The sequence below is a fragment of the Diplotaxodon limnothrissa genome, unplaced genomic scaffold, assembly GCF_057381915.1.
Source record: "Diplotaxodon limnothrissa isolate DT_005_m unplaced genomic scaffold, D_limnothrissa_male_GT1.1 unmapped_scaffold_4, whole genome shotgun sequence".
NCBI lineage: Eukaryota > Metazoa > Chordata > Actinopteri > Cichliformes > Cichlidae > Diplotaxodon > Diplotaxodon limnothrissa.
Window position 1 is genome coordinate 2,291,447 of NW_028188558.1, and position 26,054 is coordinate 2,317,500.

The 26,054-nt window shown below is 42.1% G+C and overlaps 1 protein-coding gene across 1 annotated transcript in view; it reads left to right on the forward strand.

Moving 5' to 3' along the window:
* LOC146606877 (protein NLRC3-like) overlaps nucleotides 1-26,054 on the forward strand; it is a 563,637-nt gene that overhangs the window by 155,731 nt on the left and 381,852 nt on the right. The window lies entirely within an intron of this gene.

Consider the following 26,054-nt stretch of genomic DNA (forward strand, 5'->3'; position numbering starts at 1 on the left):
GACGTGGCTGTTACCTAGTTCAAAGGGGCAGATCCAGCCAAAGCCCTTTATTCTTCTATAGGGCTTTGGAGTTGACGTCACGCCGCAATGCATTGTGGGAGCGCGGCACCATTTTCGGGGTCTACGAATCAAATCAAACACACTGTGTTGGAACAACGATTACAAGATGCTTAAAAGCAGCTCAAACGAGAATGGACTGTATAGAGACCGATTGCGTCCAGAGGCGAAGCGGCGGTACTTGCAGAAAATAGCGTGCATTGGAAATGTGGACCCATATGAAATACGGCCGTGGAGTAGAAACCCTGAAGACCAACCGCTATTGACGTAGCCTGACATATTTCATACCTTATCTGTGGAGTCAGCGCGTACAAGTCGTCATTCAAACAAAGGTAAGTCAGCTCGAGTACTGCGTGTGAAATGCGTTTGATTTCCCTGCAAACATTCAGATTAGTGCAGCATAAATTCATTCATGAGGGGAAATTACAGTGAGAACATGTGGAGACTGTTAGGTGGATAACATAATGAGTTCAGTGCACTGATGTGACACTGTCCTGAAGGATTTAGTTATTCTGTATGGTTAAAGAAATTGCACTATTCATATTTATTATAAATAATCCTAATTAAACATCTTGCTTCCATATTTGTATCCTGTGTCACTAAAAATACTTTTTATTTTAGTTTTATACATTGATTAATGACCTGCAGAATCTCCTTATCATATTAAGTGATTCATAATTGTCACTTTATGCTTTCTCCATCTCTAAAGTGATGACATCCTTGCATTACATGCTTTAGGTTCATTTTCTGCAGGCAGGTTTCTGACAGAGAGCAGACAGATTTAGACTATAACCTGCAGCGCTCTATAGATGGATACATAAAGAAATGCATAATTACATGTATGTGCTAACTTTCTAGACACTTTGTTACATTTATGATAAAGTAGATAAAACACATTTGTGTTGGCCTTGGCTCATAGTTCTTGTCTTTAAATGAACTTTGTCTGTGTGTGTTTCAGGTGCTGCACTCTCAAAGACTGAATGAACCAGCATTGCAGCCATGGGTCACTGTGAGCATCACAGAGAAGGTTGAAGTCGCCCGCTGCAGCTGTATGGCCGGAGTCGCAGAGACCTGCACCCACGTCGCTGCTCTTCTGTCTAAAGTAGACGGAACAGTGTTGATCTGTGGCACAAGGACTGTTACAGATGAACCTGCATACTGGGTTTTGCTGGGTAATATTACCAAGATACAGCCAGAGGTTGGCCATAAGATAGATGACTTCTCTTCAGCTGCCCCAAAAAAGGCTCTTGATCAAAACATACACAGACCATCTGTAGTGACAGGTAAAAGGAGCCGTCCTCAAAACAGAAAAATCCCACCTGCTACTGTGGAGGAGTTGTCACTGCTATAATGCCATCATGTTTTATCTAGGGGTCTAGATGTATGCCTGTAGTGCACTGCTGTGTAAATAATTTGCATTTACTGAATATGTACTGACTGAGTCCCGCTGTTCAAAACTTGAATAAAGAAACAAAATAATTTTGCCTTTTTTTTTTTTATATTAAAACCACTTTATAGAGCATCACATCAGTAACAGTGTAAAATCCATGTCATTTACAGTTTACAAATGACAAAATGTTTACACCAAATCATGAGTGTTTACATGATATCACCCACTACTAACATTACTTTATTTACTGTATCTTTTGAAAAAATAACAGCACAAGACTTAAGAACATTTAACAGGAGCAGGTTTCATTCTTCTCTGGTTTTATTATCACACTGTTCACCAAACGCAGCAAACCTTCACCATCTTATCCAGAAGGGTCCCCTCTTCACCCTCACATGGAAGAAGTAATCTGATTGGCATGGTGGTTTGTTTGAAGCAGGTCCCTCGTGTAGCGCTGGAACTCAGTCATGATGTTTCATCCATTTCATTGGCTGGTTTGCTGCAATAATGCCAAATAATTAGCAACTCTATAAATAGAAGGTAGTTCTGCAAAATCACTCAGTAGGATGTTTGTTCTAATTTGCTACGACCTCAGAGCGCATAGAAAATAAAACTAATAGGCTATAAAGAGTGATATGAACATATTTAGAACTTACCGGAATGAAAATGTCTGGAGCACCAACAGATATTTGGAGATGGAAGAGAACTGCACGTCAGCTCGTCTCCAGGCTGGACGCCTTCGTTTGCTAACATCGATACACAAGCCGCTCATGTTGCTTCCAGGTTGGGAAAGAATGAAAAGATAAACCATTTTCAACCTTATTCTCTTGCCGGTCGTGCGATCGAACATTGCAGCCGACCACACAGCAAATACGAACCGTGGCTGTTGTGTGTGCCTTCGCTCCCTTTTCACTTGCGCTAGACCCCCAAAATGGCGGATCGGGCCAAAATCCTTTCCACGCCCACCCCCGTGACATCACGCTCCAAAGCCCTATAGAAGGAAGGCTAATCAATGCCGTAGCAAACAACCCAGAGCCGTACGACACCAGCTGCTTTCTGGACCGAGACAGGAATATAAAGGACCGAGCTTGGAGGAAGATATGTAAAGAGATCGGGCAACCTGGTAAGTTCATTCATTTCTCTTAAGTTTTCTCTAAAGTTTTCACTGACCCGGGGAAGCCGCACAAAAGCTAGCAAGCCACCGCTATTTTCCCACTGACGTACAAATACCGTTCTGCTTTTAGGCATGTTGTCATTTAAGAATATATTTTATTGTTTATTAATAAACAGCACACAGTGGTCCCGCTGTTCATCCGTCACTGCCTCTTTTTTTTATTTCCTTTTTCTTTTTTATTGCACAGTACAGCATTGCATTCTGCAGCCTGATTGACAAATCTCCTGCGCTTGTCAAATTTATCATGTTTGGTTTTGATAACCATCGCGTCCAATAGAAAAAACAGCACAAAAACACCCATAACTATGAGCCTCATTCGGAAATAGACACCTGCACCGCGAGGGAAAAAGGTGCACGAAAGTGGCGGGCAGATGAAGACAAACCGCGGCATAATAATACTTTTACGTTTTGCAATCTACAAAGGTTTGCACTTTGAGAATCAATTGTGAGAACTGTGACCAGGGGCTAGTTATTCTGAGAACCCCTGCAATAAATGAGGGACCACTGTCTACTCTACGATTATTATATCCAACCTGTTAACATTTAATACTGTATTGATAGAACCAACTGATTCTGCAGCAGAGCATCCCCAGTCCCTGAGCTCCTGCTGCTGCACCCACAGATATGTACAGCAAGCACTGATACCTTTTTAGTCGGTGGGATTGCCTGTGATCACCTTTACTAAATATCTACAACCAATCTGATTATATCCTGTTTTTGGTTTTTTGTTTTTCCAATGTTGAAATTAAAATCTAGTAGCAGCCTTCTCATTTCTTTGTGTTTTGTGCTGTTTTACAGGCCCACAGAGGAGGACGGCTCCGAGGCAGATGAGGGACGGGTCCCAGGACGGTCCATCGGCGGTGGAGCTGGCCACCCTGGTGTCCCTGAAGAGGCCACACCAGTCTCCAATGGAGCATTTCCTCCTCAGCCTTGTTCCTGCTCTGGAGAGCAGCCGGTCCTTTTTATTCCTGTCTCTCTGTAAATACTTATATTTTATATATTTAATGTTTTTCTGTGTGAGAATTTTAATATTATTTCAAATAAATGTTTATAATGACTAATGTCTCAGTTCTACTACACAGCAAATGTTGGCACACAACTTGACACATGTAGAATTTATTTCATATTATACTAATGACAAAATATACTGATACAGTGGGATGCAGAAGTTTGGGCAACCTTGTTAATAGACATTATTTTCCTGTATAAATCATTGGTTGTTACAATAAAAAATGTCAGTTAAATATCATACAGGAGACACACACAGTGATATTTGAGAAGTGAAAAGAAGTTTACTGGATTTACAGAAAGTGTGCAATAATTGTTTAAACAAAATCAAGCAGGTGCATCAATTTGGGCACCACAAAAAAGAAATGAAATAAATATTTAGTGCATATCAATGTGTGTGTCTCCTATATGATATATGGGGTGCCTTTGTCTGGACGTGCTTCCCATCCAGAGCTGCACAGCACAGAGGGAAGTTCCAGTGCTCCTGGAATCCCTCTGTGATGGACCGCCAGTCTCCAGGTGAAGGCACAGCCATGAAGTCGTCCACTAGACAGTCCCAGATGGACGTCGCTGCCTGGGGGGTGATCTGGCTCACCGTGGACACACCGACTCTGAAACTGAACGCGATGGTCCTGAAGGAGTCCCCGGTGACAAGGAACCTGGACCAAATTGTTCAAAATCAGTATTATGTGTACTGCAGTTACAAAATACATCATTCAAATTCCAAAATACTTTTGTGATGTCAGATTTAAATCACAAAACATGAATCTTACATAAAACATTTTGTAATTATAAGGATAATTACAAAATGTATATTAGATAATATCTAAAACAGTTGTGTTTTGTTTTAACTTTAACATATCATAATTTGATTGGTAGCAACTTTCACAACTACAGTGAGCCAATCACTCATAATTCCTAAACATGTCAATCAGGTAGGAATGAAGTGAGACATTAATAGAAATAAAGAGTTGTGTGTTGACATGTAGCCCTTTCCTTGCTTAAATCATTAATATTTTTGAAAAATTAATCAGTGATAAGACAGCTTATCAAGATAGAACCATGTAACTAGAGATGAACCAAACTGTTCAGTTTTATCTAACTCTGTTTTAATAAAGGCTGTGACCCCTGCTATAGAGTCTGACAGCTGCAGAGATTATATACAAATATTCAACTATCCCAGAATCAAACCAGGTCTAAATAAAAAGGAGTGAGTATCACTACAAAGGTTAACTCAGTGGTCCTAATGCTACAGTTTGATATCAGCAAACACCGAGCGCATACATTGATGTGACACCACAGCCATGCTATCATGCAAACACTGATAACAGCATAAATCGAATTAAATCGGGACTTGATGAGAGCTTCTGAGTATCACTAGAAATATTATAAAGAGTCGTCTCTGTACCACAGTTTGCTTTCAGTAAACACCGACAGCATTCACTGTTAGCATAGCACATCCATGTTAGCAGTGTATAACTGGATGGATTAGCATATTAGCACAGATATCAATAAAGGACTACCGTATTAAATAGTTTTACTAACCTCAGGCAGACGGACAGGCGCTCTGCAGGTGGGATTGAGCGTCTGTAGTTGGTGTCTAGGCGGGCAATGCTGGGACCGACGCGGGACAGCAGGTCCTCAAACTGGCCGAGTGAATGACGGTGATAGCGCTGGAATCGGCCGTCATCCAGGCGGAGCTCCTGGAGCAAGTGGTGAAACTCACCAAACTGCTCACGCCTCTGGAGGACCTGATGGACCCAGGTACGGCGAGGACGTCTTTTACGCTGCTGCTCTGCTCTCCACAGTACATAGAGAAGGGAGACTCTCTCTTCAAGCGCTAGCTCGACAGCTGCCATCTTGCAAAGATACCAGTCTGGCACAACTCCCTCCCACATTTCCGGTTCACGCGCGTTAAAATATGATATTTTGGAGCGCGATGGATTTTTCTTGGACACGCGTAGAGGTGCGAACGTGCACGCGTCAAGTTAGGGGCATTTGGGGCTTTTTTCTCGCGCCCATCGCGTTCGGTGTGAACACACTGTAAGCTGCACACAGCTGATGTTAGCCAGGAAACATTACACACTGACTTTAATGGAGAGACCGGAAATACAAACACACACAGTTTGTTGTGTGAAGAAATCAAACACGAGCTGAACAAACAGTAAAGTTCCTAAAGACAAACTGTTAAAGGAGGAAACAAAGCAAACTTACAGTTTCTTCACATACCAACAACAAGCTCCACTCCACGAAGTTCAGGAAGTGAAAGTAAACTTTCAGCCTAATGCGGCGTTTGAGGACACTCGGGAACATCGAAACACTGTGCTGCGTTCAAATAAACCTCGGAAATTCCCAAACCTCTGGCAGGCTGTGATTTATTTCTGCTGGTTTTCCTGTTTGAAGCACAAACATCCGTCATCACTTTGTTGTTGTTCTTCCTGCAACGTTTGAATATTTCAGCACTGAACTGATGTTTCTTCAAAGCTCATTTCTACCTGTTAAAGTCATGAATGAAAGTGCAGACTGAGTGTAAGAGCCAAAGTGAATGTTTATGTTTTATTTGTTATGGTGGTGCAGGTGTTGTTCCTGCAACCTTCTGGTTACAGATGAGTTTCCCAATCCACTGAGTCGCTGTAACCACCACAGTGACAGGAAGTGTTTTTATGACTGAAACACTGAAATGATGCTAACGGCTGTCGTTAGGCTCACTGACAGCAGTGCTGATGTGTTCATGTCAAACACTGGCTCAGGTCAGACTCCTTCATCCTTCTCCAGCGTGAGGCCGCCCTCAGACCCACAGGAGCTCTGACCTTTGACCTCCTGTACACAGCTGGCTTCATCAGCAGCTCGTTCTCTAAACTCCATTTATAACTCAAATATATTTCAGATTTCTGAGCTCTGCTTTGAATCTGTGCCAGCTGACATCACAAAATTCTCATGAGACTCGACACAATAAATAATCCTGACTGACTTTATTTAAGACTCAGAACATGAGACAAAGTTCAGCCAGCAGCACTGAGACCTGAACCCTGAAGCCCTACGACTCATTTCAGCACCACCTGAAAACAAAATCCTACATTTGTGAGCCGGTGTGAGAAAATCCAACGATACAAACTGAGAATCCAGGCTGTGCACAAAAACAGCCATACAAGGATGCATTTAAGGACAAGAGGACTTTCCAGCATCTTGTCTATTAGCTGGGCTTCTTAAATGAAATGATGGACGTGGATCTGTCTCAGCAAGCAGCTTCTTCCTCCATGGATGTCCACGAGCTGCTTTAACCTAAGGGACCCAGCAGAAGGCGGAAGAGGAGGAGGATGGATCAGCGTCTGACACCCTGTGATATCGAATCCCAAGAGGACACAAAACAAAAGAAAATCAAGCGCTCCCTAGAAGAGCAGCATCTGATCACAAGCCTGCACGGGCCAATCACGGCTGGAAGTTTCCTGGATGTGATCTGGATGAGCAGAAGTCAGATGGCCACGGCAGAAAGTACAAGAGCAGTAAAAGATTAAGAGAAAAAGAGAAAAACAGTAGAATAGACTAAGATAAACAGAATGACATAATAGTACGTAGAATAAAATACTTTGTTACAAAGGGGAAAAATTGCACTTGGTGTCATTGCACATCAAGGAGACAGGACGAGATTTACAATTGTGTATGGGATGTGTGTGTTTGTCTGCACATGTGGGGTCCTCTGCAGAGACCATGTTGTGGAGTCTGACAGCAGTAAGGAGGAAAGACCTGCAAAACCTCTCGGTCACCTGTGCTTGGTGTAAATTCAATGACTCAAGCCGCAGTTGGTCGTCATCTTCATTGAAAAATAAATATGAATAAATGATAACAAAATAAATAAATAAACTGTAACAGGAGACTGAAGAAGATTGTAACAGTGTTATGATGATTTCTGCTATGAGGTTCAGTTCTACGGTGGTGATCGCAGGGTGTGCACAGGTCAAGTGCCACTATGACCCTCCAGAAAATAACGAGGACGGGATGATCGTTCAGCTCTTTAATGGCAGATTTAGCGTGGGTGTGAGTATGTGTGTGGTTCAGTCTTATGGACGCACACTCTCATCGAACCCACATAAACTGCTCCCGAGCATAACTTGTGATTCACACTGCCTCCATGAACACCATTTTTCATCCCAGTCAAAACATTACCCACAAAACGGCCGCGCCCTCTAGTGGCGAGGCAGAAAACTGCATCACAGTCCTGCCTTCAGAACAAACAGAGTCCAACAGTCTGCAGTGGCCACCACAGTCCACCGTCTTCACATCACAATTTCCACATGTCTGTGACGTCTCCTTGTCCTTGTACTCATGCCTCGATGAACAAGTAGGTAGAGTTCAAATGTGGGTTTATAACTACAATTTACTGTTAGTGCTGCTGTTTGTGTTTTGTCAGGTTTGTTTCATGAACATTTCTCAGACAGAAGAAGGTGATATTCCAACGGAGCTGAAAAGGAGAGCTGTCGATGCCTTACATTTGAAGAGCAGAGCAGCTGAAGAAAAGCTGTGACTCCACTGTGCAGGGCTGGACTGGGACAAAAAATCGGCCCGGGCATTTTGACTAGAGACCGGCCCACCAGGATAAAGATTGAAAATGTGACGTCATTCAGGGGTGAAACCGCAAAGGATTCTGGGAACTTGTGGCAAGCGGTACTAGCGCACGCAGGCGTTCAATTGAACTCAATCACACAGCGATAAAAAGAAACCCAAAAAATGGCAAGAAGCTGTTGTATTATTAACTTCAATAGCCGGTCACATGACAGCCACGGGAAGCCGACGGGAGATCGTTTTTTTTTTTATCGGATTACGTCGTTGAAGAGAAATTTTTTAAGCCATGTTTCCGAAGTAAGAGCCGACGGATGGTCTGGATATACCAAATATAACGTCTCAGAACACTCCAGCTCACAGGTTAGTCTGCTCCAAGCATTCCCACAAAGGTCAGAGTTTTGTAGTAGTTAATACGTCATTCTTCATAACATAATTATGATATAGGTTACAAGCAACTCTGGCGCTTAACAGAAATTGTCGCGCTATGCTCCTTTATTTATTGTGCATAAATAGTGAATTGTCCTGACACAATATTGTGTTTCGCTTCTGTTATTATGGTACATTGACAAAAACATATACTTTTATTCACAGGATAAAACAGTTGTTTTGTATCACTAATTGTACAGCATACAATATTATTGTCACTGCTACATTTCTGTAATGCTACCAGAAATTATTTCCACTACTAATTAATTACCGTTGAGCTCAAAGGTTATATTAATAAACGGTTAACGAATGTGTATTTATGACGACGATATGTGAGACTTGTAAACTTACCTTTGTTCGTACGATGGTCTTTCGTTCTACACGGTGCATTTCAAGGTCCTGCACCCATCCGTCGGTAAACTGTACCTGGGCTTGTTACAGTGACCTGAAGTTACTAAACTTCATGAGTGTATGCACTCACTCCAAGAACCGTATAATTATAAATCTGAGCGTGGTGAAAGTTGGGCAGTACGCTAACGTCTTTTGTCCACTCTGTGTGCTTGTAAGGGTCTGACCCTTTCACTCCTTTGATTTTTTCTTTGGTCTTTTCGTCGAGTCTGTCTTTGTACGGACCGGCATTGTTCTCCTTTTGTTTTGTACATACCTTTTTTGTGCGGCAAAGAAAAAACAAGAAGGTATTGGAACCGGAGAATGAACGTTTTGCGGTGCTGCAAACACTTGCATTTGATGCGGTACTTGGATTGTTTTGCCACGAGTTCCCGGCATGCAATGCGCGAAAATCACGTGATTGCTAAACAAGGGGGCGGGTGCATCCGGCCTCCTCGGCTGTAATTGGTCCAGCCCAGAGTCGATCATGACCAATTGGCCAATCCAACACCTTTCATTATATATACCCTTCCTAAAAAAAAAAAAAAAATCCATCGGCCCAAAAACAAAAAATCGCCAGCGGCCCACCGGGCAAATGCCCGGTATGCCCGATGGCCAGTCCAGCTATGCCACTGTGAGATGGACGCTGTGATTCATCACCAGCAACACACTGACCAGCATTCATCCATAGATGACACTCAGGACCCTGGTTCCACAGCTGTTCTTGTTCACAGCATCCAGTTAGGAAACTGTATAATGCAATGATGATGTTCCAGCGTCATGTTGTTGCTCCTCCTCCACATGCTTACCTGCCACAGTTTAACTCCGCCTCTCAGACAGTCACGTCACCTGATCTGCATGTTTTGCTGTACGATGACATCATCTTGATGTTGACGAGGAAGGCGAGAAAAACTAGTTTAGTCCTGCAGATGGCGATCTTGCACCGTGTCCAGAGAGCCGACACTTTGACGATGCTGCTCTACTCAGCTTACTTTAGCCTGGGTTGGACTCTATATGAGCAGCTTCCACTCTGGTTTCACTCTTAAACACACTTGTTTGATTTCACTTGTAAAAGCTGAAAAATAAATGTTTTATTACAAAATTATTTGTTGGTACATTTTTTGAGGGTCAAATATCTTGTTTGATTTGAGGAATGAACTGTTAAGGTGGAAAAATGAATCAGGTTAAAATACTTTAAATCAGTGCAGATGTATAATGTAATTTAACATGTTGATAATGGTTGTAGTGGGCTTGTAATGTAAATGTGGTCTGGTTAAATGTGACATTAATGCTGACGCTGCATAAACCTGATGAAACAGTTCTATTAGTGGGTCTGTGTGATCAGCATCAGTGGGTTAAGCTGAGGCCTTGACTAGTAGAACGTCATGTTGGTGACAACACATGAGCCAACATCAGACTCCGAGCGCTACGATGCTAAAGATCAGAAGTGTGACATCATCGTTACCTGGCAACAGCAGCCCTCATCTGACTTGATTGGAGGATATTTACACCAGCAACACGGTTTAGTTTGATATGACGGATTAACAACATGCTGTGATATCCAATTCATCTGTAACAAATACTGGATCTAATCAGTCAGCAGATATTTGATCAGCTTATTTATAATTATACTAGAAACAAATACTACTGTGTTGGTGATTCATGCAAACTTGCATATCAGCCTTTGAAGGTTTTGTAGTATTGAGAACAAAGAGGTTGTGTTAGGGCTGAAAAGCCCGACTTGTTCTCCTCTGCAGGTCATCAAATGCACCACAGAAGTTTGGATTTACAAAACTGTCTCATGTTATTGGAACGATCCACATTTGCATCCATTCACGGTACATTTGACATCTGAACACGTTTGTACACATGATGAAAGGATAGATGGTGTTTGTGTGTCCTTCTTAAACTCAGTGTGGATGTTTCATCATGTAGAACGAGTTAGAACAAAGTCTTTGGAACATTTGGAGAACACGTTTAGGAAAGTAACATCCTGGTAGAACATTTTCTTAAAGCAGAGCAGAGCTGCAACATGACTGTGAGCATTCAGAAGAATAAAGTCAGAATACTTTATTATTGTGAAGAATAAAGTGCACCTTAATGCTGCCGATGAACACACATGTTCTTTGTGAAAGCATGTGTGAGCACAGCTGACATGCACCACACTGACCCCACTCGCCCCATTTCTTCATCCACTTCTTGCTCTTGTGCTTGAAATGAGACGCAGCAAAAGTCAGAGGCTCTAAAATCCAGAAAAAGGGGGCTCGTTAGATCAGGATACTGGATGTGATCCATAGAAAACATGGATAATACACCACTTTATTTGAAGCATCTGTAGCACTGCCTCAGTTCTGGATGTTTCCACAGACTCCTCTGTGCACCTAAAGGAAAGGTCAAAGGTCAGCAGCACATGTAGTTGGGACAAGTCTTCAGTCGAACAAACTACACAATCATTTTCCTCCAATGACGACTTTTCACTTGCAGAAATGGTCCTGTGTGATTTCCAGGCTGTGATATAAAAACTAGTTCCTAATGGCAGCGACTCACTCAGTAAACATGTGTTTCCTTCACCAACCTCACACACAGATCCAATAAGATCAGGAAGTGGGCAGTATAGTACAATATGTGTTATTCTGTGCTGCACTGCCCAAACTAAAGATCTGCTGAAGTGTTGGAAATGATCCAGATGTTTATTTTGGACGATACAGCAGAAGATCAGACATGAAAGTGGAGATAACACAGAAGACCTGCAGCAAAGGTCAGAGGTCAGACTGGGCCCTGGATTCAACAATGAGCCAATGATCATCAAGCAGTGACTAAAGCAGAGCCCTGACGTTCTGACATTCATCACACAGTCAGAACAAATGTCTGCTGATGACTTCATCTCATGAAACGACTGATAGATGTCAGTTCATTGATCAGCTGAGCTGCTGATCTTCATCGTCACAGAAACATTCAGCTTGTTTCAATCAGTAAATAACTCCCACTACTCCCAGTTTGAACTGTTCCCACTCAAAATGCTGTGAGAACAATGATCATTGTAGAACTTCACAAACATCACGTGTTGTTTTCCACATGTAAGATCAGCAAACACACAGAAACTTCCTGTTGCCACACACGGCCTCTAAAATCTCTTCCACGCTTTCTGTCTGAAGTCCACTCTCTGTGTCGGATCCACAGGAAACAACAAGATCTTATTAACATGGTTTTCAATGTGTCTCCTTCCAAAAAGTCCAACCAATGAACAAATGTGTGTATTTGTGGAGGCCGAACAAAAGCATGACACATTTCTCTGTTTCTATAAACTGGAGTCAAACACAAACATGAAGAGTTTCACTGACAGACTCCAAAATGCCCCCACAGTGGATCAAAGGGAAATCCTACAGTGTGGCCAGAGACTCTTAATGGCTCCAACATCAACACATCCACAATGTTGGATCCAGTTCTGCCTCACAGAGTTACTAAGACACACCCTCTGCCAGCATCACAACAGCTCCACCTGCTTCACCTGCCTCCTCAGCATCTGTACACCTGAAGAGAAAAGAAAGGCTCCAACAGCTCAAATCTACAAAGGATTCATGAAGTTTCATCCAACAATAACATGTTTGCCTTCCACAGTGTGCTGTTAGACACCACTGTACCTCTGCCATTTCAAAAAGAGCAGCTTGGGAACATTTTGGCTCCAAACACTTTGTGTTTAAGTTCTTTGTTTTCTTTGTGAAGCCGACAACATCTGGAGCTTTGTGACTCATAGAAACATCATTTTGTTCTTTAGATGACAGCAGATTGGGACTGAATAATCAATCACTATCAAACCAATAAAGACAAACATGCTGATTTTACAGGAACTTTGTTGGAGAAGCTGCAAAGACATGAAACTGGTGGAGATCCCAAACCAGTTGATAGTGCTGGTTATTCCAAATGTGGAGCAGGGAAATTATTTTACTGCTATTGTTAAATAATTGTCATCAGTACCATTGCATTAATAATATAATCTGGAGTTTATATTGCATTCAGGGGTGAACAGTGTGTGTCTTTCAGAAAGGCTAAAAGTCACAGGCTGACAGGAAACAGGCTTGCAGAGAGTTTGCACAAGCAGGAAGTTATTTTAAGCAACAGTATGATCATTGCTTTAACAATGTAACAGATAGCTTTAAGAAGGCCTTAAGATGCTTATGCACACAGCTATTATGTTTAGTAGAGGTTCTTGATTAAAACATTTATTTAGTAAAAGTCATATCCATAGTTTCAGTTCGATTATTACACATACGAGAGTGGTTTCTGTCTCTCTGTCTGGTGAGGGGTCAGGAGCTAGTCGCGAGGTGAAACAGGGTGCAATTGTGGTTAGCACGCAGACACACACTTAGTTAGAGAATCATTTATAGGTGAAAGTTTAATTATGTTTTGCTGATGTTGCAAAGAGCAGTTTGTCGCAGAACTGCTGCGAGCATCCGGCAGTGACAGGAAGCACCTGTTGTGAAGATAGGAGACAATTGTTCTTTTAAACTGTGTCAAAAGTCGTTGTGGTTTTGATTTGATCTATGTATAAAATGTGTCTGTGACGTATGAAGGGGCGTCAGTAAACAAACCCTGATGCTATAAAATATCTGTTCATGCTTTGATTAAGTCGAGGACTACTGGCTGTCTGCGTACAGAGTGTCTTCCCACGCGTGTATTCATTAAAATCATCGTTTGACTTCACCCGGCCGGATCGGTGTGGTTATTCTTCGATCACCTCTTGTACCCTTCCTCAATATTGAATCTTAACATTTGGGGGCTTCGTCCGGTTATTGAGGAGGGAGAGTTGGAGGTTTAGACGGAGAAATCCGGGGTCTTAGGTGGTCTGACGGGCAGACATGAATTCCAGTGGTCTAAGTGAGTGGGCATAAGCCGGCTTATCCAAAAGGTAAGGCACTACCTGTTGAATTATTTCCAAAGTGTGCCAAATTGGAAATGATAAAATTTAAGTCTACTCACTGAAGTTACTGGTGGATGTCTGTTTTGATTTTGATGAGAATTTCATGACAGTACTGAGGATTTAAAGCAGTTGGACTGCTGGAAAGAATTTAATGCGGTTGGACCGCGGGAAGCAGTTGGACTGCTGGAAATGATTTTAGTATGTTAGGGAATTTGGTTATTTTTTGGTTATAAGGTTGGACCTGCTTCAGTCTTACACTTTGTTGGGTGTTTTACTGTTGTTCCAAAGTATTATAAATTACTCAAGAACGCCAGTTGGACTGGTAGGAAGCGCAGTTCTCGGAGGTAATGCTCCCTCCTGGCCGAGGACGCTTGGCCCTGACCTATCGGCGAATAGGGTTAGTACGGTCGGCAACCGGGGAGAACCTCCAAAATAGCTAGTGGTTGGACCACTTTACCGTTTGGAACGGTAATCTGCGCTTTTTTGGGCAGCAAAGGTTGGACCTTGGGTGTTGGACACTCTTAATTGAGTTAGGGACTTTAGACATGAGGCCAGAAACTGTTGGACAGATACTGGTTAATTGATTACAAAAAAGTTGGACTTTATCGGTTAGACCGTTAACTGAAATTTGTCAAAATTGGTTAGGCGCTAAAGCTGACAGATCTGACAGTAGTTGTAAATATAAGACGTCTTTGTAATATAAAAAGATCTGTGTGAAAGGAGTCTGAGGCAATGCTGCTGCTATTTTTAGACGGTGTGTGTGTGAGTGAAAATGCAAATGAGTAAGCAGTGAACTGTTTAAACCACAGTTGGTTTTACAAATACTGCTGCAAACATTGTTGAGTGTGTGTTTCAAATGCCATTTATGTTTATTAGAGGACTATAAATAAAGTTTTGAGTTGCCGTAGTGGATGTATAGTAATTGACTGAGTTTGGATGTAGATATATAAATATATTGAGTGCACTGTATATACTTAAGACTAACACATCACTTTCAGTAGTAACTTTTCTCCAGCATTAGTTGCTGGTGTGTTTTATTTTTGCAATTTCTTGTGTGTGCGGTGAGAATTAATAGAGGTTTCAATTTTTGTTTGTTTGTTTTTTACTTGCTTTTTTGATTATGACAAGCATGTCTAAAATACTCTTAGGAAAGTGTGTTTTGAGTTATATTCCTCAATTCTGGTCACAGTTTAGGTGTGTGAATGCGGTGACTAGAAGGTTTTGAATGATGAATGAAGGTGTGAGAGGTATTTCTTTGGTGATGTAAAGTAGGAGGTTTTAAAGTTTGAAAGTGTTTTTAATTTAAGAGATGCATGAGTGATGTTATAAGAGTTTGAGTTTCTTTTTCTTTCAGTTTAAAACACATAAGTACATACACTTGGTACACCCGTTTACTCTTTTACTTTATTAAAACAGACGGTGTATTTGAGTTTGAATTTCAGTAATTGTATGTTGATATGGTAATTTAGTTCTATGTTAGGTGAAGGAGATGTCCATCTCTGCGTCTTGCAGGATTGAAAGTGAAAGTTGAAGGTTGTGATGTGAATGCTGTGAGTACTCGATTTGAATGATTCTGTGTGAGGTGTACAAAATACTAAATAATAATAACACTATGAAAGTTGATAGTAGAGTGAGTGCAAGGTGGTGTGTGAACAGAGGAAGTCTGAGAGAGAAGTGTGTGCGTAGGCAAAATGCAGAGTGTGTGCGTGAAATAAGGGAGTATTGTTTTTACATCAAGGTTTAGTAGAACTAAAGTAGAACGTCACAAACAAACAGATAAAAAAGTAAAATGAAGAGAGAAAATAACTGACAATTACATTAATGAATAGAAAACACACATACACAAAGTGCCATATGTGAAATTATTCTAGGAAGGAGTCAGAAGTGAGATAGTTTAATATAAGATGCAATGAAGGAAGCAGCTTACATTCCTTTAATTCCCAGAGCCAGTGTGTTCCCTCCCCTGCCCACTTGGGCCCCGTATCAGGCGAGTATGGAAGGCTGGATAGCCCATGACGGGTAAGATCCCACCTCGAAACCCTGGGACAACCTAAGGCAGGCACAGTCACGATTACTCGGCTTCAGTAAGAAGACGGGACCTGACGGGTAAGGCCGCTGGGCTGAGGCAGAGGGGGTAAGTGGCAAGTGGAGCCCTACCTTCTGGCTGAGGACAAGGAATGCTGCTATTTAAGGTAGGAAATCAGAATTTGGGTTAGTAAATTTGGGGAGGAGAAAATTGACTGTTTAAAGGCAAAATTATGAAGGAGTCTGACACACTGCAAAAGCACCATATGCAAATTCACATACACAAACAGAAAATGCATTAACCTTATAAAGACAAGACAAGCTCATGGAGTTTAATGCAGAGATAGAGATTAAACCTGGCTAAGAACACAAACATATGCAATGAAGAACAGCTTGCTATTTTGTATGAATGATACAATGGTGTGAATGTTTAATAAAATACATTTGAGTTTGTAATTGAGGAATAGAAGAAGCCATATGACGAAGGAGCTTCCTGAGTGTGTGTGTGACTGTGACTTTCAGGAAGAGGAAGCATAGCAGAGACGAGAAGTGCAGATTGGGGTGGGGAATTTATAGTTTAGTGATTATATGATGTCGTAAGGGGTCTTATGCTGAATTTAAGTATGTTAAAGGGGGTGATTTTTGTGTGCAAATTGTGTGGTTTTAATGAGACTTTCGGTGTATTGAGGAGGTGAAATTATGTGGTGGCAAGACTTGTGTGTTTAAGGTTGTTGTGGTGATGGGTTGATTTTGTCAGTTAGGTTTGGGTTGTTATTTTTGTTTTTAATAGAGGGAGTTTTAGGAAACATGGACATGTCTGGGAGGGGCCCATTATTTTGTAACAGTGCACTTAAAGAGAACCGGTCAGGTGACTTTGTTTTGTTTTTATGAGCTAACAATCAGCTCTATTTTTTCATTTCTGTTTTAAGCAGGCCTGCAACAGTGAATAACGGCGCTGAAAATTCTCGGGAAGAGCAAATATAAGGCGGCTTTCCAGATTACAATTGGCTGAGGAGAGCTACCTGTGGGGACTATTCAGGTCGTAAGTCCCTGTAAAAAGGATTTTATGCGAGTCAATCCAGTCCAAAAGCATAAAGAAATATTTTCCTATGGAAAATAAAAAATGACGGAGCTCATTTTGCTGAGGGTGGAGTATCTGATCGTGCGGGAAGCTCCACTATCAGCAAATACATGGTGTGACTGCATGTGAGTGAATGTGTGACTGCATGTGAGTGAGGATGAATTAATGTGGACAAACAATTTGTTTTTACCAGAGAAAATTTCTGTTTTGTTTTGTTGACTGGGGTTAGATTATGGGATTATAGTATATTGTTGGGAGAATGCCAAATGCTAAAGGGGAAATATTTTTTGATGTAACTCAGTTATCATTAATTGAAGAAACACATGACTGATAACTGTTCTGTTTTAAGTTTATTTTTATGACATAGATTGGATCATGAGTGGGGAAACTGAGCATTTTTAAGTTTTGTATAGTATCTTGACACATGAAATGTATCAAGATAAAGGGGGGTTTAGGGTTTAATAATTTAATTGTTTAATAATTTAGGATCATTTCAGGACCTTTTGGGTTTTTGATCATTTGGATATGGTAAAACTGAAACTGTTATTTTTAAGTTAAGGTTAAAGGATTAAAAGTGAACTTGTCACGGTTTGCGAGGCAAGCCGTGTGGAGTTGTAGAAAAGGACCCAAAAGGCGGCAGCTCTGGTGCAGGTGAATATTTATTTACAACGGTGGGCACAAAACAGCACTGGTGGAAAACAAGAAACCTAAACTGGGTAAGCTAATAACACAAACCAGAAACGAGACGCAGGGAGACCGAGGGGAAACAACACAGACAAACCAGCAACTACCATAACAGAAGACACAACTTAAATACACCCAGAGAACACAGGGAGATTACACACAGGTGGAGAACACAGGTGACACTGATAAACATAACGAGACAGGGCAGGAGTGAACACAACATTACGCATACTGACGAGAGACTGTCAAAGTAAAACAGGAAGTACACAGAGGTTCAGACAGGAGGAGAGAAAGCACGGGGAGAACACAGACATAACAGGCTGGGGGAAACATGGAATAAACCAGAGCGTTCTCACTCCCGAGGCGTAACATGTCGACGTTTTGTCACGTCCCGCGGCGTTCCTGAGGAACGCGAAAGGAGACCTTCGGCGTTCTTATGGTACGCGGCGGGTTATGGCTGGAATCCAGTGCAATGACGCTCCCGCGGTAATAGACGTTCCAGCCCTGTATTCCAGCCCTAAACCTAACCTTATCCCTAGCCCTGACCATAACCTTATTCCTGACCTTAACCAGGACTTTAATGATGTTAAATAGCGTGTTTCTAAGCGATTTGAAGAAAAAGAGCGAACATGTGTAGGTTCAGTCCAGACGGTTCTCATATTCCCTCTTTTTCCGAGGTCGTCATTTAGGAACGTGGTGGGTAGCCGAAAACGTAATATGGTGACGATTTGTCACCTAGCGTAAAATGTTACGCTTTGGGAGTGAGAACGGGTTGAATAAACACAAAGAGAGACGAGCGCTCATAAATAGACAGAGGGGCACAAGGGGGTAAGAGTCACAAAGGGAAAAAACACTTAGGGAACACCACAACAGGACACCTGAGAAAACCTGGCCTAAATAAGGAGCGAAAATACAAGGAACCAAGAATACTGGGCCAACATGGCCCAGGACCATGACAGAACTGAATCCTGTTTAGAAGATACAATGCCAGTTTTTCAAAGCTGTGAATAAATCTTAGAGGGAAAATTAGTGAGGGTTGAAGGGGTAGAACAGCTTTGATTTTTTTTGATCTTTAGAAGAAGTGGTTATAATGTAGGCTTACACATACAGATATTACATAGGAGGTATTTTTAGGATAAAGGGGGAGCTTATAAATAGAAATGATTTTTATACATATTGCATTTTGTGCTTTTAAAGGAGTTGTGGCTCAAATTTGTCTCTGGAGGGTCACGAGCCTTTGGCTAGCGCTATGATTAGCCAATCTACTGTGAGGATAATATGAGTTCATGAAGGATTGCACACGCTTACAGACACAGAGTCCAGAAACACACATGACAGTATTGATTCCAGGCAAAAGGCCTTAAATTCATTTAGCTTTTAACTGAACTTAAAGAAGGACCAAAGAGGAAGGAAAGCATATATTTTGGTTAAGTCTGATAAACTAGAATTAGAAGGTATTGTTACATTAAAAGGAGCAAAATGAAATAAAAAGGCTATACCAAAATGGGTTATAACATAGGAAATGTGAGGTTAAAATGAAGTTAACACATAGGAGTTGTTTCAAGGCAGCATTTAGCTATGATGAAATGTATACAGGAGTAATTGCTTATATGCTTAAACTTAATTGATTAAAGTGGTTGTTTTCTTTTGGAGTAGAGGAACTTGCAGCAGCGACAATTTGTGCACGGGATGTTGATGATCAGATAAGGGAAAATAGAGCGAGCAACCGGACGTGAAAGCAGGGCTTAAAGAGTTTAAAGGGATGAGTAACGTTGAAGAGTATACATAAATACAAGTCAATAAGTTAAGAAGATAATTAGGATCAGGCTTTTGATTAAAGAGTCCCAGATAGGATAAGTTAGGGAGGTGCAGGAAAAGGTGTTTTGTTTCTTTTGCAGAAGATCGATCTCGGCGACCACAGGAGGGGCGAGGATCCTGGAGATCTCGAGGTCCGAGACCACCAGAGAAGGGTCTGAGTGAGGACACAATGTATTGTGACCTCTGGTGTTCCAGAGGTCAAGAGAGGGAGTGTGGAGCAGGGAAATTATTTTACTGCTATTGTTAAATAATTGTCATCAGTACCATTGCATTAATAATATAATCTGGAGTTTATATTGCATTCAGGGGTGAACAGTGTGTGTCTTTCAGAAAGGCTAAAAGTCACAGGCTGACAGGAAACAGGCTTGCAGAGAGTTTGCACAAGCAGGAAGTTATTTTAAGCAACAGTATGATCATTGCTTTAACAATGTAACAGATAGCTTTAAGAAGGCCTTAAGATGCTTATGCACACAGCTATTATGTTTAGTAGAGGTTCTTGATTAAAACATTTATTTAGTAAAAGTCATATCCATAGTTTCAGTTCGATTATTACACATACGAGAGTGGTTTCTGTCTCTCTGTCTGGTGAGGGGTCAGGAGCTAGTCGCGAGGTGAAACAGGGTGCAATTGTGGTTAGCACGCAGACACACACTTAGTTAGAGAATCATTTATAGGTGAAAGTTTAATTATGTTTTGCTGATGTTGCAAAGAGCAGTTTGTCGCAGAACTGCTGCGAGCATCCGGCAGTGACAGGAAGCACCTGTTGTGAAGATAGGAGACAATTGTTCTTTTAAACTGTGTCAAAAGTCGTTGTGGTTTTGATTTGATCTATGTATAAAATGTGTCTGTGACGTATGAAGGGGCGTCAGTAAACAAACCCTGATGCTATAAAATATCTGTTCATGCTTTGATTAAGTCGAGGACTACTGGCTGTCTGCGTACAGAGTGTCTTCCCACGCGTGTATTCATTAAAATCATCGTTTGACTTCACCCGGCCGGATCGGTGTGGTTATTCTTCGATCACCTCTTGTACCCTTCCTCAATATTGAATCTTAACACAAATAAAGCTGTTTCCTGTCATGGTCTCCGTGCCTGCCCGGTCGGCCCCACAAGGCTACAATTGCTGTTGCTGTTTTCTCCCTCTCTGCCTGGGCGGAGCTCACTGTGGGCTCCCGCCCTTGGCCCACACACACACCTGACAACACTCACCCATCATCACCGGGAGCACTATTTGAGGCTGGAACACAGATCCTCTCGTCGCTGGATGATTGTACCCCTAACGTTAGTTTTCTCACAGCTCTTGTGCTTCATATCCGTGATTTGTGATTAGTTGGTGACCTGCCTTCTCGTCTGCTTCAGATTCCCCCCCCGGACCTGCGACCTCCCTGCTGCGGGAAAGTGTGTGAGTGTGAGAGAAGAAGACGTGAGCGAGTTACCCTGTGATTTCCCCCCCCCCGGAGTTTTGGATCCCTTCACTGTACATATATTGCACTGCACTGTAAATAAACCACACCTTGGAGATACCTTACCGCTCTGCGCTTGAATCCCTGTACCAGATCGTGACAGTTTCCCTTTGAGATGAAATGACTTTGTGTCCTGATATATAATAAAGATGTTGTTGTTTTTGAGCCCCTGTATTAAAAGTAGTTTAAAGTCAGCTTGAGTTTGATGTCTTTATGTCAAAGCTGCTCATGATGTTGAGCTGCTGATGGAATAAAAACAATATAAAAGCATGTAGTCCAGACTTAAATGCAGCCTGTTGTTAGCTGAGGTCCACACACAGTGTTTGACAGTGTAAAGTGTGTGAAAGGGCTGCTGGTGGAGCTCACTAGGATGAGCAGGTGACCACGAGGTGGAGAGCAGCTGGCCTGGCTTTGACCCGGGCCACGCCCCCTTTCTCTCTGCTTTGCTGTCACTTATCTTCACTGCTCTGTCCAATAAAGCTGAAAAAGGCCCCGAATCAAAGAAATCTGCTGCAGCCTCTGAAATGTCTTCTGTTTCCTTCCCGACGGCTTTTTCACCGTCAGTCCTTCAGACAGTCCAGCAGCATTTATGATGATGTCATGATGTTGAAGAGGCTGCTACGGTGGCCTCCCATGACCCCCAGCCTCATCACAGCTGAGATGCAGACATTTGAAAACATTCAGCAGACAACTGAATAACAGTCCAACACAACAGTCTGTGTGCAGACACACACTGACCTTTCATATAGTCAAACACAGCTGGTTGAGTCATTTCTCTGTGAGTCTAAAGTGAATCTAGTATTTGAAAGTCCACTTCCTGTATTTGTTGTTGAAGACTTCTTCAGCTTCTTCTCAAGGACATCAGCTGCTTGTTTGGCAGCAGAGGCAGTTAAGAAGCTTCCTGAAAAACACTGAACAGTGAGTTCACTGTGGCATATGACAGATTCAGCTTTCTGTGTGCAAATGTGTCTGTGTCGACCTTTCAAATGCTGTTGAATCCAAAACATCAGCGGCTCCTCGGCTGCTCGCTTCATGCACTTCTGTCTGTGTGACAGTCCAATGACATCACAGCTGTTTCCAGCCCCAGTGTCTCAGGACTGGACACCTTTAAACATGTCGAGGATCAAACAGCGTCCAGCTAAACACACATGAAACTATCAGAGCTGACAATCATTCCAATAACATCTAATGGTTCATGTATGTAGACACAGGACTACAAGGAAATGGCTCTCAGCATCTGGCTGTGGGAACACATGAGTCCCTGTTTGTGTTCAGATTGTGTGCATGTTTTAGACGTGTGTCACATGTAGAAACACAACAATCCCACAATGACACACAGATGTGTTTGACACAGCTGTGCAGCTGTAAGTTGTTTCTAATGATTCATTGAAGCTCTTCTAACATTCTGGAGACGATCAGTACATGAATCTGTTCAACACGACAACAATTTGACTTCAGTGTGAACGTTTGCATTAAATAACCTTCTTCATCCAGCTGACAGCATCTTCATCCTATGATGTGAACAGTTCCTCCTGTTGATGACAAACCTCTGACAGGATCTGCTTGAGGAGCTTTTTCATGTGCAGCTCTCTGAGCTCAGGGCTGAGCTGCTGTTTCATCTTTAAGAGCTGCTGCCTCCTCGCCGGACTTGTTCTCCTCTTCTTCTCCTAATGACACCATTTCTGCTTCATATAAAATTCAATAAAGATGCTGACATGTATCTGTAGCAACAACATCATTGAATCTAGAACAACTGGAGCCAAACCAGTGGCTCTGCTGGGATCACTGGTGAGCCAACACTTCCTTGTTGATGCAGATTTCAGGGCTTCCTTTTGCTCCTCCGTTATAACTGTTCTCTCTTCTCAACACATGATGACACAAAGGAATCAGCAGTGACAAAGATGATGCTGAAGAGAAGCACACACTTCACACATATAACAGACCAGTGCAGTTACACACACCTCTGCTCGACATCAGGCCTCAAACAAAGACACAAAACACTAACTTGACTCTAAACAGAAGAAACGAGCAGCTGTTTCTGTTCTGTGCTTATTTATATTTGACACACATGCTTCTCTTTGTGCAAACACACATCGCACTATAAGGGTAACCTCGCACACAATGATTGGACAGCACAGTGATGATGCTGGGAGATCCTATACGCAGCAACACAGAAACACTGAGAACTTTAAACAATGATGGAAAGTGTTATAAATGACTTGTTGGCCTCTGATCTGTCACAAACAGCTGAAACGTGTCTCTCATGAGTCACATGAAGGTTTTTGACAGAAAGGACAAAAAGTAGCTGCAGTCAGTTTGTGTCATTTTTATATTTATTCATCTGGGAGAAAAATCTGAGGGACATTAAAATGTGTTTTCAACAGAGACAAGAACATGAATATAACAGAACAGGTAAATGAACATGTTTCAAGTAAACAGCTGGACTGATCAGGTCCAAACACAGAGTGATAAACTTGTCAAACAGCTGTCATATCTTTATATAGAAGCTCTTTATAAATGCTGCTCACTGCAGTCTGTTTACTAATAATGTCAAAGTGTTAGAAACACAGAAACATCAGAATGGTCTTTGTTCACAGAAACCTGTCTGGGATCCTTTGTTGTTCTTTTGATGCAGAGTTACATTATAAATATAAAGAGTTATTTCAGAGTCTCATCAGTTTTCCTGCATGTCTTTATTTAACACATCAGCAGGGCTGAAGCTCTCATGTTAAACACACACTGATCTATGGACACGTTCATGTGTTTCTAACAGAACCAGGCTGTTATCAGCCTGCACTAACATTATGTCACACACACTGAATGTAACAGTGACAGTTTACATCATCACACAATCAGCTGTGATTGTTTCACTGTCATCAAACGAGTCAACAGGAAGTAGAATCAATAGAAACCAATCATTTACTGACAGCATGTCTGATGGAAATAAGTGCAGATTATGTATGAAGTCTAACTGCACACAGTAACTGTGTTACAATAAGGACTTAACAGCGCCCTCTGCTGGAGTGTTTCAGTACTGCGTTAACTAGAATACACCACCTCCTCCTCACACCACCTGCTACAGCTCTACTCTTCTATGACTACAGTCATCCACAGCACTGATGTGAGGTCACATGGTTCATATGTAAGGAGCACAGCTGACCTCAGGTCAGTTTAATGACTGTGAGCAGCAGCTGTGTTATTGTCACTGTGACAGGGAGACACTCTCAGACACAGCGCTCATGTCAGCTTGTTCTCATGCAGGAGGATCAGGAGCTCCATGTTTGTCTTTCTGTTTGAATCATGATGTGTTTGTGCCATCAGAGTCTGTCATGAGTACTCAGGGTTTCACAGCAGCTCTTCTGGATGCTGACGAGGACTCCAACCTCATGTTTCACCTCTCTGAGCTTCTGATGTCTGTGAACACTCGTGTTTCTTCTCTGGGCTCATCTGGACAAAAACACCTTTCTGTGTTTGGCTGCAGCCTCATTCTGACTGACAGGAAGTGTGTTATCCATGAGCTGCACTTCTGTGAGGAAGTTTCCTGCTGTGTTTCCTGTCTGTGGACAAACACGAGTGTTCCAGCTGAGGACTTGGTTCCTTCCACCTGTCCATACAGGACATCACGCTGTCTGCAGCTCTGTAAATGCAGCTCCAGGTCCTTCCACGTGCTGCTCTGTATTTGTGCAGTTTGTAGTGTGTCCTGGGAAACGTAGCACACATGGTGTTCTTCTGCTGTTTCCTCCTTTCACTGAGTGTGAAACACTGACGCTGTGCTGTTGTTCACAGAGGGGAGCTGATTCTAGCTGCAGCTGGACTCTGTCATCTAACTGAATGTGTTGGTGCTGATCACGGGGCTCTGAGGGGGGAGCAGCAGGAGGACTCTGGATGCTGACGTCAGTGTATCTGTGGAAGCTCCCACAGCGTGTCTGTCATTCAATATTGTGCTGTATATTGTATCTATGCAAAGATGAACAGACTGTGTGTTCACTGGTCTCTGTGCTGCAGCTCTGATGTCATCATCACTCCCTCCTCCACCCTCAGCAGTCCCAGCATGCTGCTGTGGTGCACCCCACCCTCACTCTACACCTGAGCCACAGACCACACCCTCCACCTCAATATACACCACAGTTTTCTCTGCTGTGGAAATGAGATCAGGAGGAAATCATCATTATTATTATTTAATAAACGCTCACATTAATGTGGGCTTATTTGTTTCATATTAGAAACATTAGTTGAGTGTTTTTAGTATAAAATGGTCAAAGTCCCTCTTTTTGCTCCTCCCCTCACCTGTGGATGGACGGTGCTGTTACCGTGGTGACAGCTTGGATGTGTTTCAGTCCTGCCTGGTTATCACTGCAGGAATCTGTCACATTTATTACAGGTAATAACTCTGATTTTTCTGTGTATTATGAACCAAATGTATCCTGATACACACAGAGATGGATGAGCAGAGGTTGTTTTTGCAGTTTATGTAGTTACTATGGACTTAATGCATACATATTATTAAAATTAGGGCTATAACAGTTGTATTGATGTATAGCAACTTGAAATGCTCCCACAAATGGCTCCACAGCATGTAAAAATATAACAAAAGCTCTGGCGGACTTGGTTCTGTGGTCAGTCTTAAAGGGTGAAGTTAAACTCTGTAATCTTCACTGTGTCACAGAGTTCAGTGAGTCCCGTTATTCACAGTATCAATCAGATCATCAGAGAACAGCTGATCAGCAATCAGTGGTGCCAACAGCGCCTCCTGTGGTGAGAGGATGCAATAATGCAATGTAGCATTTTTCCACTCAACACTTGCAGTCATGGAAACTGTCTGTTGGATCTGTGTGACGTTGCTTTCTTGGTTAGAGTTCCTCACAAATGTCCAGATGATTCTTCTAATGAGGCGTCGACCATGTTTGCAGCTCTTTGGAAGAAAACGTCGCCCTTTGCCATCCTTACTTTTCTTTGACTTCTTCAAATGCAGCTGAACTCCAGCTGGTATTTTCTTGGACTTTGCAGCTGTTTCTGGTCATCAGTTCATTCCTGCAAACCTCTGAAGCTGAACAACAATGATG